We start from the raw sequence: 17990 nt of genomic DNA on the forward strand, positions 1-17990 counted from the left end.
CCATACAAGTCTATGGAGACACATCAAAAACGCATCGCACTCTGAGACACTTGCAAGTGCAATGCGTTTTTCACGCATCAATTGCCATAGAAAAGATAGAGCTCAGCCCTGAGTCCTTTCACGTGCATTACCTGCGTGTGAAAAACGCATTGAAATTGCATTGAAAATGCGCATGAAAAACTGAGACACTGAACGAACTCTGACTGAAAACTGATTGCACTCTGATTCAAAATGTCAGTTTTTCACTGATCAAACCCTGATCACACCCTGATCAGACTCTGACGTGATCTGCAACGCAAGTGTGGAAGGGGCCTAAAAGTCTTTACTGCCATATTTGCTACTGCATAATAGTAGATGGGAAGTGCCAGCATGGCCTAATGTGGCCAATGAGATCATTATTCCTGTGACCTTCATTCAAAGCGGTGATTTGATTGGTTGCTGTAGTCATACATGCCATATTAGGAGACATTTACTACGGTGTTTCTGCCAGTTTTGTGGCGCTCTCACCGCATGTTCTGCTCTCCGACCTATTTATTAGCTGGCGGCACCAGAAAAAATGACTTTTTTTTCGCCTGCTCCGACTTTTCTACAAAAGACTTGTGAATGGAGCCCCCTTTCACCTTAAAAAAAAAATTAAAAAATTTTGCACACTCACACATTCTTACACACACACTTATACACTCATGCACACACATTTATGTACAGATACATACACATATACATGCAGTATATGCATCTTATACACACCCACAGTTTATAAACATCAAAGACACCATATAGTACATAAACATCACATATGCACACACGCATAGAGCATATATTCACACATACAGAGTGAACATAGTATATAGCAAGTAAAGATGAGACATTCCAGTCCAGTCTGCTGTCTTCTTATCTGAGCTACCAACTCAGGTGTGTACTGTGAACATGTGCACTGTTATATACATATTATGCTTTACAATGTGGAGTATATTATGTATATAATGGTGCACATCCTCCATTCCTCTATCCTCCATTCTAGTGTGTTGGGCCAGATGTTGGGGCCCCCTGACACTTCGAGTACCATAGCAGTTGCTGTGGCTGCTACCACTGTAGTTACGCCCATGGGAAAAAAAAAACAGAGACCTAGCCACTATTACCTCCATAGGGCACCCTAATGATCATTGATGGTTACGGTGGTCCCACCCTATTTATTAAAAAGCTGGGGTTCTTTGTACCCCAGAGCGCATGAAGCAGATGATTGCATGTGAGCAGCAACTGTATACATTTTCTATGGAAGTCAAATAAAGCACTCAGCCATGTCCAGGAATCCCAAAAAGTAGCCATGCGTGAACAACATTCTACATTTGTACAAGGGATCCCCTTTCTCACAAATTATAGGTTCTTAGTGTTTAGACAAAAGCCAAATTTGTCCAAGGAGAAAATAATAATTCTACCCATTTTACACAATCTGTGCAGAGCTATACAGTGTTATCTACAAACACTGTAGATGACTTCCAAAATCTTCAGATCACGGCGTTAAAAATCTGTAAGATTGACTAATGTCATTTTTGGGTAATTTTTTTTTTCAAACTTCATGCAATTGGTTTTATTTTCTACAGACTTTTTTGTTTCTAGAATAAAACACTATGGGCAGTTGATTAAAAAAAAGTGTTTAAAAATATTTAAATTATCTTCAATTACACCACATTGCCTAATCCTCAATGATAAATCTGGTGAAGTTAAAAGGGAACCTGTCAGCACCACCTCTATTTTTCTCCATGCACATGTTCCAAAAGTGCATAACATGACAATGCTACTTAGTCCCAGGGGCAGGAATTCAAAATTGGACAGACGTCTGCTGGATCTTTTCCCCAGCCCACATGCTCAATTCCTTCCCTTGGGATGTCCCTCCCCTGGTTTCTAGCTGCAGCCCATCAATGATAAGAGGGAAGGACTGGACTGGGGAAAAGATCCTGGAGCAGACATGTATTTGATTTTAAATTCCTGACCCCGGCAGCCAGGTAAAATACACTACATGATTATGACGAACCTATACTACTCATAAACATGACAACAGCAATTATGTAATTGTCATGTTTTGGGCTTTTAGAACATGTGTGTGGTGAAAAAATGAGGGTTGCGTGGCCCCATTGCCCTCATTCAGGGACCTTGCCACAAGTCCTGAGACAGCGCATCAGCTGTGGCTGGAACTTTCTCAGCTTGGCTCCTTCCTGGGCCACATGGGGTCTGAGGCAGCTTTCAACTCCCCACTGATGCCCTTTGAGGGTCTCTTCAGCCTAGCATCCCCTCAGGAACACTATATCTCACAAATATACTGCCTCTAAGTAAAGGAATCGGAAAACTCCAGTCTGCAGTACACTGCTAGCTGGGAGAAGGAATTTGGCATAGACCTATCTCCCAAAGATTGGGACAAAGCCTTCCTCTTCACTCACAATCTCTCAGTTGCCTGTGCTATGCAGAACCGCAACTAAAAAATTCTCTCAAGATTGTATAGGGTCCTGACCCTACTGATATTCTTAGCTGCTAGATATGCGTTTGAGATGTGGTACCGAAAAGGGAGATATGCTCCACATATGCAGCAAACTCCTCCCCTTCTGGAACCAGGTAATTGAGATTTCTAAGACTCACTTGAACGCCCCGGTAGCTGGTAAACTGGTGTTAAGGAGATCGCACTGGTTTCGGACGCCATCTTGACTACTGTCCGCCATCTTAGATACAGCGGCCATGTTCCCTGACCATTGTCAAGTTAATGTCATGATTCAAACTTCATTTTATGTAACATGTTTGCTCGCCTGTCAGCTAATACCCTTTGACATTTAATGAGAAGCCAGTCTGTCCTCGATGCTGCATGATATTATGATTCTGGAGCCACTTATCACCTTCTTCTCAGCAGACTAGTATAAACAATATCTGTGTACAAGGTCTCTGAGAACTGAGCACAATTAATTAACTTTTTTCCCAGAATGTGCTGATGACCAATAGGTTTGGAGTATACTATTCACGCCTCTCTGATGACTCTTCTGTCTGATATATATTATGCATTTTGATTATTAAACGGGAGAAGATCTTGACTAAGAGATTGACGTGTGTGGCTTAGTCTTTATGTTCAATCATGGGTTAATTAGGACTCACCTTACAAAAGTCAAGAGGGCTGTTGGGGCCCTGCATAAAAATCCCTAACAATATTTGGCGTCCCTGGGTGGGCTTAGGGGTGAGCAACAACAACACCGAGACAGCCTCCGTGAAGGGTCCCCGCCGGCTTGGTGAACAGAACTGACCAGAGCGCTCTCAGGGTAAGAGATTAATTTTTGTTGTCTACCTTGATATGTCACTTCTGGTTCACTGGTTGGACTGACCGGGTAAGACTGTCTCTGTGTTATGTATTTGCCACTGTTGTTCACTGTAACCTAATCTCAGAGTTTTTGGCAAAGAACCTCAATGTCCAGTCTCTGTTCAGTCTCTGTCCATCACCTTACAAAGTGGTTCTTTGCCAAAAACTCTGAGCTTAGGTTACAGTGAACAACAGTGGCAAATACATAACACAGAGACAGTCTTACCCGGTCCGTCCAACCAGTGAACCAGAAGTGACATATCAAGGTAGACAACAAAAATTAATCTCTTACCCTAAGAGCGCTCTGGTCAGTTCTGTTCACCAAGCCGGCGGGGACCCTTCACGGAGGCTGTCTCGGTGTTGTTGTTGCTCACCCCTAAGCCCACCCAGGAAAGGATGCCAAATATTGTTAGGGATTTTTATGCAGGGCCCCAACAGCCCTCTTGACTTTTGTAAGGTGAGTCCTAATTAACCCATGATTGAACATCTTGACTAAGAGATTGACGTGTGCGGCTTAGTCTTTATGTTCAATCATGGGTTAATTAGGACTCACCTTACAAAAGTCAAGAGGGCTGTTGGGGCCCTGCATAAAAATCCCTAACACTGGAAAGAGCCCTACTATCTATCTTACCCTGCGAGATCGGGAAACAAAAACGCAGTCTGCTCACATTCTCATTAATGGCAGCACGCTCAGTGATGCCACGAAGATGGCGCTCTGCCACACCTCCCTCTATCTCTGAATGCGCCCAGGAAATGCTTCAGATTTTCCGTATGGAAGAAATTATGGCGGATATAAACGGCCCGTCAATTAAATTCCTGAAACGATGGCAGCCTTGGATAGTGTTCCGAAACTCTCTGACCTTCAAAGACCTAGTGAAGCCTAGATAGGCGCCTGGTAAGGAGGTGGGGAAAGGTTACCTACGCCCCACTACCCCCCCCCCCCCCACGCCTCTCTAGATGGACCTCTTGTGCCACTTTATCAAACAAATCTCCTTAGGATCCAATGTGATGCCCACTTCTCCCCCCTCTCTTTCATGTATATTTCCCTCTAATAATTTGTCAGCATGAATGGATTGTGTCCCCCCCTTGTCTTGGATGTATAGTTTATAACCACTACTAAAGTAGGATTCATAATTTTCCTCTAAGAGACCTGTACCTTACTACACTACACGCCTCTTGAATCTAGAGCCTCTGATGACACTCCCATCCCTGGAGGCTCACAGTACTGCCCCCGCGCTGGCACAATGCACGTCATGCTGAGACATCTGTATACTATGTTAAGGCAGGCCTCAGCATACTGGAAGCCCTCCACGATTCTAGGATCCTGTAATCGCCTATACGAAGGGGCTAGTCTCAACTTGATTGGTTATCCGGGAATACTACTAAAACTAAATCTTTGTACTCAGGATGAGCGAACATATGTCCACAAGCAAAATCCCTTATGTTTATATTGTTTCTTGTATACTGTTTGTTATGACTTCTTGTCCCAGCTGGATATACATATTGTTTTACGTCATGTACATGTGAAAACTTTAATAAAATTGATTGAACATAAAAATAACCTTGATCAAGATTGAAGATTTAACAAATAGGAGAATGTTTATTTTATGGCCTATACCTACCTCCTTGTAATTAATGAGGTGACAATCATATCTTTAGATGTTTGGGTTTTTGCAGTGCTCCATCTCAAACAAATATTGTAAAGATGATAAAAATAGCACTCAATTCAAAGACGTCAGCAGAAAAAAATAAAACAATTTCCTAATGATTGTGAGAATTAGAACTGACAACTTCATATTCTTCACTATAATCTCATTTCTTACTCCTGAGTTTAGGAAAAAGGCTTACAAAACTAAAATGTCATAAGCCGTTTATATATAATCAAACATGCTGATGATGAGTTATTGTTATCCTATTTTGACAAGTCTGATAATGTAACTCTTGAGCAAACACAAATATCATGTTCCTCCTGTTTTGTATATGATTAGAGTGATTAGAAGGAGATTTCCATTAGTTAGATTGGAGAAACTCTTATACCTTTTTCTAAAATATTATGATTTGTACATTGATGTTGATTTAAATGGTAACCAAAAAAGTGTAACCAAACCTAAAAGTATTGACTAGAGAAGGTCATAGTAGTAAACTTTGTAATATACTTAGTATTATACTGTTATTACGTAACAGCCTCTCTGTTCCTTTTTTCTGCACTTTCTCCTGCAGTGAGCAGTGTCCATCCACTTCAGAGAGATAAGCAGGCTAAAGAGCAACTTGTTCCATACTTATTGTACATAATTTATGTTTGAAGTGTGCTTGCAGGCTACATGTTCACCACCATATCGACTCCAATCGTCTGTCAAGCCCCCACCCACGGCATCATCAGTGGGGTGGTGGACATCGATTGGTTACTATGAAAGCCGATGTTTGTTTCATAGGCTTATCATCCAGGTACAATATCCCTGTCAGATCTATGAACTTTCTGGCTTGGAAGCTTGTTGAAATTGACCCCATTCCCCTACTGGTATCAATTGTAGCCAGCAATGTGCCAAAATATATGAGAAGGCCTGTGGCTTATCATATCAGAGACACAGACTACATAATAAGGGACTGTCAAGACCATTGTGAAAAGGTCTAGATAAATGCCTGCTTTATGACCTTGACCTGTGCTTTATGAACAGCCTAAAAAAATAAAGCTGAAATAGCAATTCACAATTAAATTCTGCATCTCCCGAATCACTTCATTAAAATAACAAACTGTTTTGGGCATATTGTCACATCACGTATTCTGTTTGGTGAATCTTGGCAGACAGCTCACATTAGAAGCTTCTGATAGGACGTGCTGTTGGCTACACTCTCTCTTTTCCTAGAAACAAAAGGAGTATGAAATGGAAAAAAAACACATTGCATACTTACATTTTGAGTAGAGTTCAAGAGAAAACATGTCTATCAAGTTTAAAGAGGGATGTATGTATACTGTATATGTTCATGTAAGGGTCAGACTGGGAATAGAAAGACGGACACACACTGTGAACCCTAAAGCTGGACCCACCACAACTTCCCTACCTACATACTCGAGGCCAAGGCAAACAAATGAACAAGCAGAATATTTTGAGCCAAGAAGAGGACAACAAAGTACCAAATCAATAGAAAAAGGGATAACTAGGAAGACAAGCGAAGGGGTCAGAAGATACCAGATGTAAGCACAATTGTTATTACATGTGAACTAAACAAGCACTGAGCATAAATGTATGTGATGTCAGAATCCTGCTTTAAACTTTGAGAGGATAAGGATTCTGTCTATCACAGTAGGGTAACCAGAAAGGAGACTACTGGGTGTAGTACATAATTAATTGATATTGATGGGAAGTAATAGACAATGTTTATTGGCGCATCATCACCCGCACCTTGTTGACAGAGGATAATGCAGGCACAGATATTATACTTTATGTATTCAATACTTTTTCCCTGTGTCATTTTCATCTATTGTTTGATTTCTTCACCATTGTGGAATGGATGGGTTTTTTGTTCCTGTTATCTGGGGAGAATTTCATGTCAATAACACCTTAACACCAGAAATGTATACTTATTTCAATACAAATTATAGAAGAACACCTGACTTACATACGACCCCTAGTTACAAACGGACCTCTGGATTTTGGTAATTTGCTGAACATTCGTTCTAGGCTACAATAAACAGCAATAACAGTTATCAAAGGTGTCTGTAATTAAGATTTATTGTTAATTATGGTTGTTATGACAACCCAACATTTTTAAAATCCAAATGTCACAGTGACCAAAAAAAATTTGACTGGGGTTTCAATTATAAAGTATATAGTTCCGACTTACATACAAACTACAACAAACCTACGGAACCTATCTTGTTCGTAACCCGGGGACTGCCTGTATACGCACAATATGGAGAACAGCAGAACTTGTGACTCAATGGGGCTCATTTACAAAGGGTCTCGCTGCTCACTTTCGACAGACTGTGCACCTTTTTTGGGGGATTACATGGCTCGCACAGGTATTTAACAAGTGTCTGAGCTGGGATTATGACATACACTATCTTTTTTTGTCGCAGCTGCGATGGCTTCCATGCTGCACAATTTAGGAGGCGTGCGCTTCGGACTAAGCGGGATTTAACTTTCAAATTGTGTCACAAGCCCAAGCACTTACATGCACCACTTAAAAGATGGTGACCTCTGTCGGACCTGAGCGGGGAAGAGACACATGCAGGATATCGGGTGCACAATCTTAGTGAATCGGGGCACAGTGCATTATACACGGACAATCCACTTTATGTGAACTCATGTGGAGTAAGCAAAAGTGCTCCAATGTATTTAAACTGCCTAGAACCTTGACAAATAGCACATCCTGATAACAATAAAGAAACAACATCAGCACTCCAATATTTAAAAAAACTAAAAGGGTACTTTTATTCCCACGTCAGACAACGTTTCAGCTCCAATTACACGTTTTTTTCTTGGTGCACCTTTAACATGTAGCATATGACAGGATTCTGTCGGACTTTGCATGTTAAATGTGGCGCATGGTCCAACTGTGCACCGGAACGCCCCTTTATGTGTAGAAATTTGTGTCGCATCGGCTATGGCGCAGTGGGACACAAATTAGTCATGTGCGAAACGTATGTGTCGCTGACTTAAATACCTGCACAAGCAGTTTGCACATAAAACATGCAAAGTCCGACAGAAAACTGGCGCAAGGTCCTTAGTAAATGTGCTCCTGTGTGTTAAACCCCAGTGCATCATCATGTGAACCCACACAGGTGCATGGCTGGTTATATTTATAGAAAGTAAACAATGAAGCTTCCTATGGCATGACGGCAAGAAGACAGCAAGCAGAAATCTTGGAAATCTTGAGGAATTGATACAGAAAGTATATTGGAAAATTTTATTACTTTTCATTACACAAACCATATCAATTAATTGCCGGAATGTGCTTAAAGTGGACAACCCCTTTAAGTCTCCTCCCCTCTGAAGATGGGTGTTTTTCTTGTTGCCTACAAAGTTTTTAAATATCAAATGATATTATGTATATGTATATTAAGTGCATGCATTTAGTAACAATGGATAACTGTTAGAAAAATATATTGAAGTCTATTTTCAGATTTTGGATCTGATGTGTATTTATTGAAATATCCCCTTTTAGAACATGTTTAGAAACGTTTACAGTGCCCACTCTGCAGTGGCCAAACCTCTCACTAGCAGAAAGAATCAACCTTCGCTGAGGAGCATGTTGTGTGGACAGAGAAGTGGTACCGTAGCACGGCGGGCAGACGGCAGCGTGCGGCGAGAGGAGGAGGAGCTGAACGCTGATCACCCCCGCCACTCTCCATAGAGATGTATGGCACACTGCGCCGTAATACGGGAAAAGTTAGGACATGTACTATCTTTTTCCTGGGTAAGGAGGGGCTGCACATGTGCCGTGCACCCATTGCCGTCTATGGGAGACGTATATTGGCCGTATATACATCGACCGTATATATGTCCCCCTTGCGGCAGTGTGAATATAGCCTTAGCTATATTTTTGCGGTTCAGAATGGTACATTACCCGTTTTTGTCTTTTGTGTTCTCCTGCTGATCATATGTCGAACACACTGTGGTTACAATGACTCATACTGTAACATGGTTGTTTTGTACTACTTTTTTTTCTTTGTATTGTTATTTCATTGTTTATAAAAGCAAAAAATAAATACTTAAAAAAATATATATGTAGAGAGTCATTTTGACTTGCGACAGATCTAAAAGACACAAATCTAAAATTACAGTCTAAAAACCACACAATTTGTGCAGCAAAAAGGGACCTTGCAACACAAATAATAAATGCTGTGTCCTGCTGTGGACATTTCATTATGACAATCATAGTCCTATAAGCATGGATTATTTTATATGCTTTGATAAGGCAGGATAATGGTGAGAATTATATCTGTAAATCATGACATATAACAGAAAATGTAGGTGACCTCGAAATGATATTAATCATTTTAATTTATTCCCTGTCCCAAAAGAGTTTCCAATTATAATGGAAAAAATAATTAGCCCCTTTAGCTTTCAGGACACTAAACTGTCTCTGTGTGCCAGGGCATTTCATCGTGTCAGCCACAAAACTTTAACCATTTTTGCAACAGATAACATTTTTTTTCCTGTGCTTTGGATAATTGGGAACAGTAGGTGTACTGCTCTGAATTAAAATATGTGATACAGACAGTCCCCAGGTTACGTACAAGATAGGTTCCTTGGGTTTGTACTGAAGTTGAATGTGTATGTAAGTCAGAACTGTATATAATTGCAGTTCCAGACAATTTTTTTTGTCCCAGTGACAATAGCATTTTCCACATTTTTTGTTGTAAAGGGATGAAGGATTATCAATAAAACCTCATTACAGACACCTCACAGCTGATCATTGCAGCCTGGGACTATAGTAAAGCTATCAGAGAGCTTCACCAGAGGTCACAGTGGGCAGAGGGGTCCGTCTGTAACTAGGGGTTGTCTGTAAGCCGGGTGTCCTTAAGTAGGGGACGCCTATATGTACCTGCACATCCAATGCAAGTGTTACTGCACACATGGAAGGGATGGGACAGCTGATATTTTTAACTACAAGTTTAAACAATTTAAACATGTTATTGATTTTTGTTTGATAGAGCGACAAGGGTAAAGGAACAGTAGTGTAAGGAAAATGATATGTGGTTTTCCAAATGTTCAAACTTGTAGTTAAAAATATCAGCTGGCCTGTCAGATTTTATTTACACAGGTTCTTATAGGATTCCTTCATAATTTTTTGCATAGGATGTGCATGTACATTCAGAGCTGAAAAATAGTTACTGTACATCTACTGTACCCATTCATCCAAAGCGTACTGTACTTTTGTACAGAGAAACGTAACAAGAAAGCAGGGCTTGAACACTTGAGTACAGGCAGTCCCCGGGTTACGTACAAGATAGGGTCTGTAGGATTGTTCTTAAGTTGAATTTGTATGTAAGTCGGAACTGTATATTTTTTAATTGTAACTCCAGTCAAATTTCTTTTGGTCTCTGTGACAATTGGATATTAAAAATGTTGGGTTGTCATAAGAACCAGGATTAACAATAAAGCTTCATTAGACGCCTGTGATAACTGTTACAGCTGCTTATTGTAGCCAAAGATTAAAGTACAGAAAATTAACAATTACCAGAGGTCCGTTTGTAACTCGGTGTCGTCTGTAAGTCAGGTGTTCTTAAGTAGGGCACCGCCTGTATTCTATGTGATTATGGCAGAATATCACAGAACGGCAATGAGCTGTTATGTTATACCAAGGCGCTGAGAATCAGCTGGGCCCGGTAGTAGGATGAGATCTGCTTCGTATAATGTATATGAATTCTTGGACGTTTATATGCACTTCTAGTCGGCGTGATCCCCTGAAGCATGCATGCATGGACATCTATAAAGCTATAGAGCACCAAATAAGGAAGATCTGCTTAGGTTTTTGTTTTACTCTCACTGCCGCTGCCTTACACAGATGTAAACGTGTTAGAAACTAAATATTTGCAGAGTCAAGTGAAACTGCCAGAAGAGACTCAGAGAAGAAGGATTTCATACCGAAGGGTTACAAAGGGATTGCTCAGAGCATTTTGTCATATCAGACGTAACCTGACTGCTGCAGAGGAATCTAGGCGTGGGCAATGTATTTAATGTTGGGGAATGTAAGGTGTAAGTACTGCAAACAAAATCCCTGACTATACAGGTTGTAGCACGATTGCTTTCAGGAAACACAGCTATTATATACAATGTGTATATATAACATTACACTCTCTGCTTAGTCTACATGAATTCATTTACTGCCTGAGGGGTTCAGTTAAGTGATTGTGTCATACGTAATCTAGCATAATACCTTCTAGAGGGATAGGATTAACCCCTTAATGGTGAGGCCCTTTTTCGTTTTTGCGTTTCCATTTTTCACTCCCCACAAAAAATCTATAACTTGTTTATTTTTTCCATGTACAGAGCTGTGTGAGGGTTTGTGTTCTGGGTATCAAATTGTGATGGTATTTAATATTCCATGCCGTGTACTGGGAAGCGGGGAAAAAATTCCAAATGCAGTGAAATTGGTGAAAAAACGCATTTGTGCTATTTTCTTGGATTTTAGGGCTTTCACTGTGCACCTCAAATGACATGTCTACTTTATTCTTTTGGTTGGTTTGATCACGGGATAACAAATTTGTATAGGTTTTATACATTTACAAAAATTAAAACCGCCTGCACAAAAAACCTATGGTCATTGGTGCCTGAATGTCCAGGTAAAAAAATTTTTTTTTTATCAATTCTGTTTTTATTTCTTGTTAGCAATGAGAAACATACAGCATCACATTCAGTTCTGTCAAAACGGCTCTGCGTACATCTAGATGTGAGTCCAACTGTCTATTACACATGTCAGCAAGTACATATTTATATAGGCATAGGCATACATGCCATGTTTAGAGGATTTCTTGACTAATATCACAGGTGTTTCTCTCCCTTTGTAATATTGTAATTCAGTGTCCCAGGTACATTTTTTTTTTTACCTTCTCCTATGCGCTTCTTTAAATGACAATATCACTGGGAAAGCTTCACATATCATACGATTTATACTTTGCCTATTCATGACAGGTGAGAATTTCTCAACTTACTTTTTATTATTTTCAGGTAAAAAAGTATAAACTTAAATCTTAGCAGGCCTCAAAAGATAGAACATGGACATAAATCAACATAACAGGTTCACAAAAAAAATTTATGGTATGACCAAAACCCCGTCCCCTCCACCCCATCCCTCCACCCCATCCCTCCACCCCATCCCTCCTTTTCTCACAGTAGCCAGGCTCCCATCCAAATCAGTCAGTCACATAAAGAGCAGGTAACTCAAGTGGTAACCCTACTATGAGGGATTTGAAGCCTACCTAAATTACTTACTAATGGACACATCAACTTGTCAATGCCAATAAATTTTCGCCAAAATTTTTTTTGTTTCCCTCCTACTTCTACACACTCCAACCAAATATATCCCAGCATAATAACTAATACATCAAAGGCTTGTGGTGCTGCCGGTTGGTGTCACCTAGATAACAGTGCTCTTTTAGCTGCAAGGAAGCATACATGAAGGGCCGATGGGATATTTTTTATTAATAACATGTAAAAATGTGAAAAAAGGTTTTTTTTGTAATTTTTCTGATTAAAGTTTTCTTTTTTAAATAAGTAGCAACTTTTACCAAAATATGTTATGTATATGTACAGCGTTATTCCATTACACTTCCCCAGGTACAGCTACAGATGCAGAGGGTGCATGTACTTCTGCAGCTTCACCATTCTGACTTCAGCTGACCGCTGGAGGGAGATATAGGCCTATGAAATTGTCCACTGTCATGACGTTAATAAATGTCATATATATTGGGCATGTGCCATATATAGCCGTATGACAGTCATAAAAGGGTTACATTACAGCGTCATCTATGCCATGTTTAGAGGATTTGTTGACTAATATTACAGGCTTTTCTCTCCCTTTGTAATATTGCTTGCAGAAATAATTAAATAAAACTACTATTTCTTTTTTTCAAACTTCTTTTTGCTTATTTTTTGCCCTTTATCTTTTAAATGCACAATTAAAAAATAAATATTGATTAAAAAAAAAAAAGAAAACACTGGTAAAGTAAATATTCCTATCTTGTTGTTGTATACAAGGTTTGTTTTAGAAACACAACTTTTTTAACTATATTATTTACTGTCAACCTGGAGGTTACCGATACTCAGCTGGTTCCTTTTCTGTTGAATATATACCGTACTTCTCACAACTCTGAAGACATAAAATATTCCAAACAAGATGGCAGTTATTTCATGCAAATAATTTTTGCATTTTGCCATCTGATTCTGAACTAAAGTTTAAAAAAGTATGTGAGAAAAGCACAATGTAAATGTGATCGACTCCGACTTACATTTTCCCTTCTTATTATCCCCAAAATCAAGGTTTCTCAGCTAAATGGCCACATAACGATTTAGAAAGACATTTCTAAGCTAGCTAGGACTACACTCTCATTGCCCTGTTCTATCTTCAGGCCCTAATCTATAAGTGTATAGTCAGGGAGGCTGAGTTTTGAGCTTCTTATGTTTAACCATGTGACAGGAATTTGTGTAATTATTAGTAACTATGATAAGTTGCAGAATCCCCTCTTCCCTTGCTACTCACTCACATATAGAAAGTACATCACTGGAGGAAGATTTATAGATGATATATGGATTCACTTGTACTTGCTTTGTCTACCAAAACCACAGCAATGCAAGGTTAACCATGTGTGGTTATTGTGTTACAGCACACAACACTATGCCTGACAATCCAGTAATAATTTGACCCTTATTTACAAACATACAAAACATTACAACCCTGTCAAACCTGGTTGGCGGAGCCAGATTATTGTCGAGGGCTCCAAGGGCACATGCACCAGGGCCCTCACCAACTTAACACGAATGGGGTCCTGCAGTACATGTCAGACTGCAGCACATGCTCACAGCTTACAATCTCCGGGAACAATGTGCTCCTGCCTCCCTGTCTCCACGCTGCCACCCACAGGCTCTCATTCTGCGTTAAGCGTGCTTTTCAGGAGCTGAGCTGCATGTAGAGTGACACCGAGAGGAACACTATACTGTTCGGCAGCCAAGTTCTAGCCAATCAGTATTAGGTTTGCTTTGTCACACATCACTCAGCATGTGTGTGGGAAGGTGGCCTGAGTGATCTGTGAGGAAGAGAACCTAATACTGATTGGAGAAGACTTGGCTGGCGACCAGTTCAGCCAACCAGTTTACTAAGGGGGTTACGTGTTACTCTGCATGCAGATCAGCTCATGAAAAGCACACAGTATGCAGAATGTGAGAGGAGAGAGAATTCTCATGTAAGTAGGAGAAAGTATGGAGTAAAACTGACCCCATACATTTACTGTGGACATCTCCATGCTATTGCTTCCCCTCCACCGACTGCTACTGCTTCTGGCTGTAGTCTGCATTAACCATTTGCTGCTGATGCCCTTTTCCTATTTTGGGGTTCCATTTTTCGCTCCCCTAATTGAAAAATCCATAACCCTTTTATTTTTCTGTATATGGAGCTTTATAAGGGCTTGTTTTCTGTACAACAAATTGTACTTCTTACTGATGGTATTCAGTATTCTGTGCCATTTACTGAGAAACTGTTTACTGGTAAATACTTTTTACAGCTTTCATTTTGCCCTGTAATAGACACTTGCTCATTATTTGAATTTCATTCAAAGTTTATGGGCCTGACAAAGAGCTAGTGCACATGTATGGTCCCAGAAGGACAACGATGTTTGATTTGAAGATCAGCAGGGTCCAATTGTTTGGACCTCAGATCACCATACGTTAGTTAGATAAATGTGATAAATGTTTTATGGGCCATCTCCAAAGGGATGCCATATCCAAGACATCTCCCTTCATGCATACTTGTCTGTGCCACATTCCACTGCAGTATTTTATACAATCTTCTGCAAGATAAAACTAGAATTGAAAATTGATCTACATAAACTTTGTTGATCTAAACTTTTCTTGCCTGTTCTGAATGGGACCCAAGACAACCTTGTTTCCCTCCCTTCTCTTCTCTCCTGCCCCAATTTCCAAGCTTTAGGTCTATTGACCTACTGTTTGTATTGTTGACCATACTACAGGGTCCAGTTAGTTTTATATTGTAAAATGCTGATAAAAATAGTGTAAAAAAATAGGAATGGAACTCTCTCTCCTGGTTTTGATTACACACACAGTAATAAGCAGCTGAAAATTCACCTGAGATTGTCCTGTTCAAACTGGATATCTTACAATGTATCAAGTCTTTCTGGTTGGCTTGTAAGTTTATAAATTATAATGTATCGAGTTGTTTCAGAAGATACTGTATATTCTGCATAGCTCCATACGTATAGACATGTTGTATGTAAGCAGCAGTTTTTGTGTACATAGAGACCTCAGTATTTGTATAGATACAAGAATATGTATATGTTATGCATAACATTTATTCTGCCAATAAAAGGTGTTTCATTAAAACAAAATAGACATTTTTTAAAAACAAGGTTTACCTAACATTAGGCCAGAGACACGTATCCATTCTCTGTGTAGTGGTACTGCCATATCAATGTAGAATATTGCCCAATGACATGGCTCCTGATGAGAGTGCTGCCCCTGCAAGACCCTAATACTATAGACTTATTCTGAGGTTTAGTTCTCCAATATTTTTAAGACTAAAAGCCCCTTCAAATATTCCTTTTACTTATTATCCCAAGGGTTTGACCTAAAAAAACATTTCCAATAGCCTGACATTTTTTTTCTCAGCTTTAACACAGCCGCTGGAATGAAAATGTGTTTTGTATTGGAGTGAAGAAGCACTCTAGACATTGCTAAAATTTGCCAAAAATACATGGCAAATGTAGACTTTTTTTTTCTGTGACTGACAATTCAATTAGCACTCAAAAATAAAATAAGTTTAAAAACGGTTTCAATAGCCTGGATACCCCATTTCCTTATCATCCGTTCAGCACACATATCCCCTAGACACAACTTGGAAGAGAACAGGTTAACAAAGCAGTAGCAGACAATTAATCAATTAATGCCTTGGCTGACTCCACCTATATAAGGCAGGATCAAGCACACACACAGCCCTTGTATTTCATTTTTCTTTTAGGTCAAGCAGAAGAGGGTCAGGTCACTCTGGGTTGTTACTCAGAAAGTGATTATAAGGCTTGGATTCTGCCATTATGCGACTTATCACGGGAGGTCACTCAAGTTCATCTTTCCCTTGACAACCTGTTTCCAGGCTGCAAATAATGTCAGGTTGGTCACGCCATGGACAGTGGTCCTACAAAGAACACAGTGGTGTATCTTTGTGGCGGCTAAGTGGTATTACTAAAATACACCACTGTGTTCTTTGTAGGACCACACTGTCCATGGCGTGACCAACCTGACATTATTTATGCACCTTGTTTTATTTCCCCTGATGAAAGATCCTCCTGGAAGGTGCATCTGGAAACGCGTTGGGAAGGCATTCTACGGCAATCCTAGGGACCTTTAGATTCTAGGGATCTCCTGGGACTGTCCTTGTTAGGGCAGAAGCTATTCTGGGGAGCAGGGACAGTGCAGTTTTAGGGATATCTGGATGCAGTGCCTTCATCTTCTCCTGGTCTGTGATCCCCTTCTGTTGACAGTAGCCGCTCCATATTCCTGCTCAATTTCCGTGGCTCCTGACTCCTTGTCATGGGTGAGATCTTTCTGGTTTATGATCTTTTGATCTGAGATCTATCCATTGTTCGATGTAAAATTGTCTGTTTTATTACTGCTCTCCATTTCTTCTGGTCTTATGAGATGGAGTGTGGCTCTGGTCTGAAGTACTTTATGACCTTGTATTGAATATATTAAAAGTTATGTTTTAATAAGCTTTAGTTCACCCTTCCTATACACTGACCAGAGGCTAGGGACAATCATCAACTCCTTAGCAAAACTGGTTTATAACCAGAGCAACCAACCTCTTACCCTTGAGACACACTTCACTAAATTCAAACAAACCCCAATCTTACTCTTACCCCTACATCCTGACTCAAGTCTACCTTTACATTGTCCTCCTCAAACTTTGTTCCATATAATGGAACCTCCATTTGATATTGGAACCTCCCCTGATGATTTCCTAAGGGCCTAATAGCTAGGAACTGGGAGAAACTCTGCACTCCCTGATTATGCAAACAAGGATGCAGCTCTCACAAGATGGTAGTGGACCACTCCTGACCTTTCAAACATCACAGTTTTGAACGCCCTTGACTAAGCCCATAAGATCCTGTCCTCAGCTGTCTAGTCACCAGACACTTTTGTCTCCTCTTAAGGGCTTCGCTTTCCTTCCTCTTGCTGTAAATGTTCCACCTCAGATGTAGACCTACTGTTTATCCTTGCCTCTGTGACTGTCCATCAAGCCTAACTTTTTGGCACACTGTATCCTAATACACCTTGTCCGACCTCACTAATTTTATACCCCTAGACCCAATCTTGGCTATATTTGGTTATGTGGACCTACCTAAATATACCTCCATACCCAGTTGTACGCCTCTCCTATACATAGAGGTGGCATCATCGGCCAAGGCGATTTTACAGATCTAGCCCAGAACTGAACCCCCTACCCTTCATACCTTTTTGGACTAACTGACCCAAATTTTGAAAAAGAACTGGACCGACAACCCTCACCCGGGAGAAATTAAGTACAATTTTTTTCTTCAATACTTGGGCAAGATTAATCGCTTTCTTACCGAATATCTACCCGAAAACAGGAATTCCTCCACAGTCTCCAAAATGGATAGATTTGCCCAACCCCGAGTCTTCTGATGAAGGCATCTTCAGGCCTAGTATGCTTCTTGACGCTTTCTTCCTGCCTCCTTTTCACTGATTTTTCCTCTCCCCCACCCCGTTTATGTAGAAAAAGATGGGATCAAATTGACCTCAGTGTTGGAATCTAACAATTCTGGGGTTGACATAACTCCATATAGAATAGACATTAGATGTAACTTTTTCCCTATGATGTTTCTTTATATACATGGTCTTAAAAGGATGGCAAACACAACAAACTGACAAGCCTTGTAAAGGTTAAATTGTGTAGAGGTGACTGG

Source organism: Engystomops pustulosus, chromosome 1, assembly GCF_040894005.1.
Source record: "Engystomops pustulosus chromosome 1, aEngPut4.maternal, whole genome shotgun sequence".
In the NCBI taxonomy this organism is placed as follows: Eukaryota; Metazoa; Chordata; class Amphibia; order Anura; family Leptodactylidae; genus Engystomops; species Engystomops pustulosus.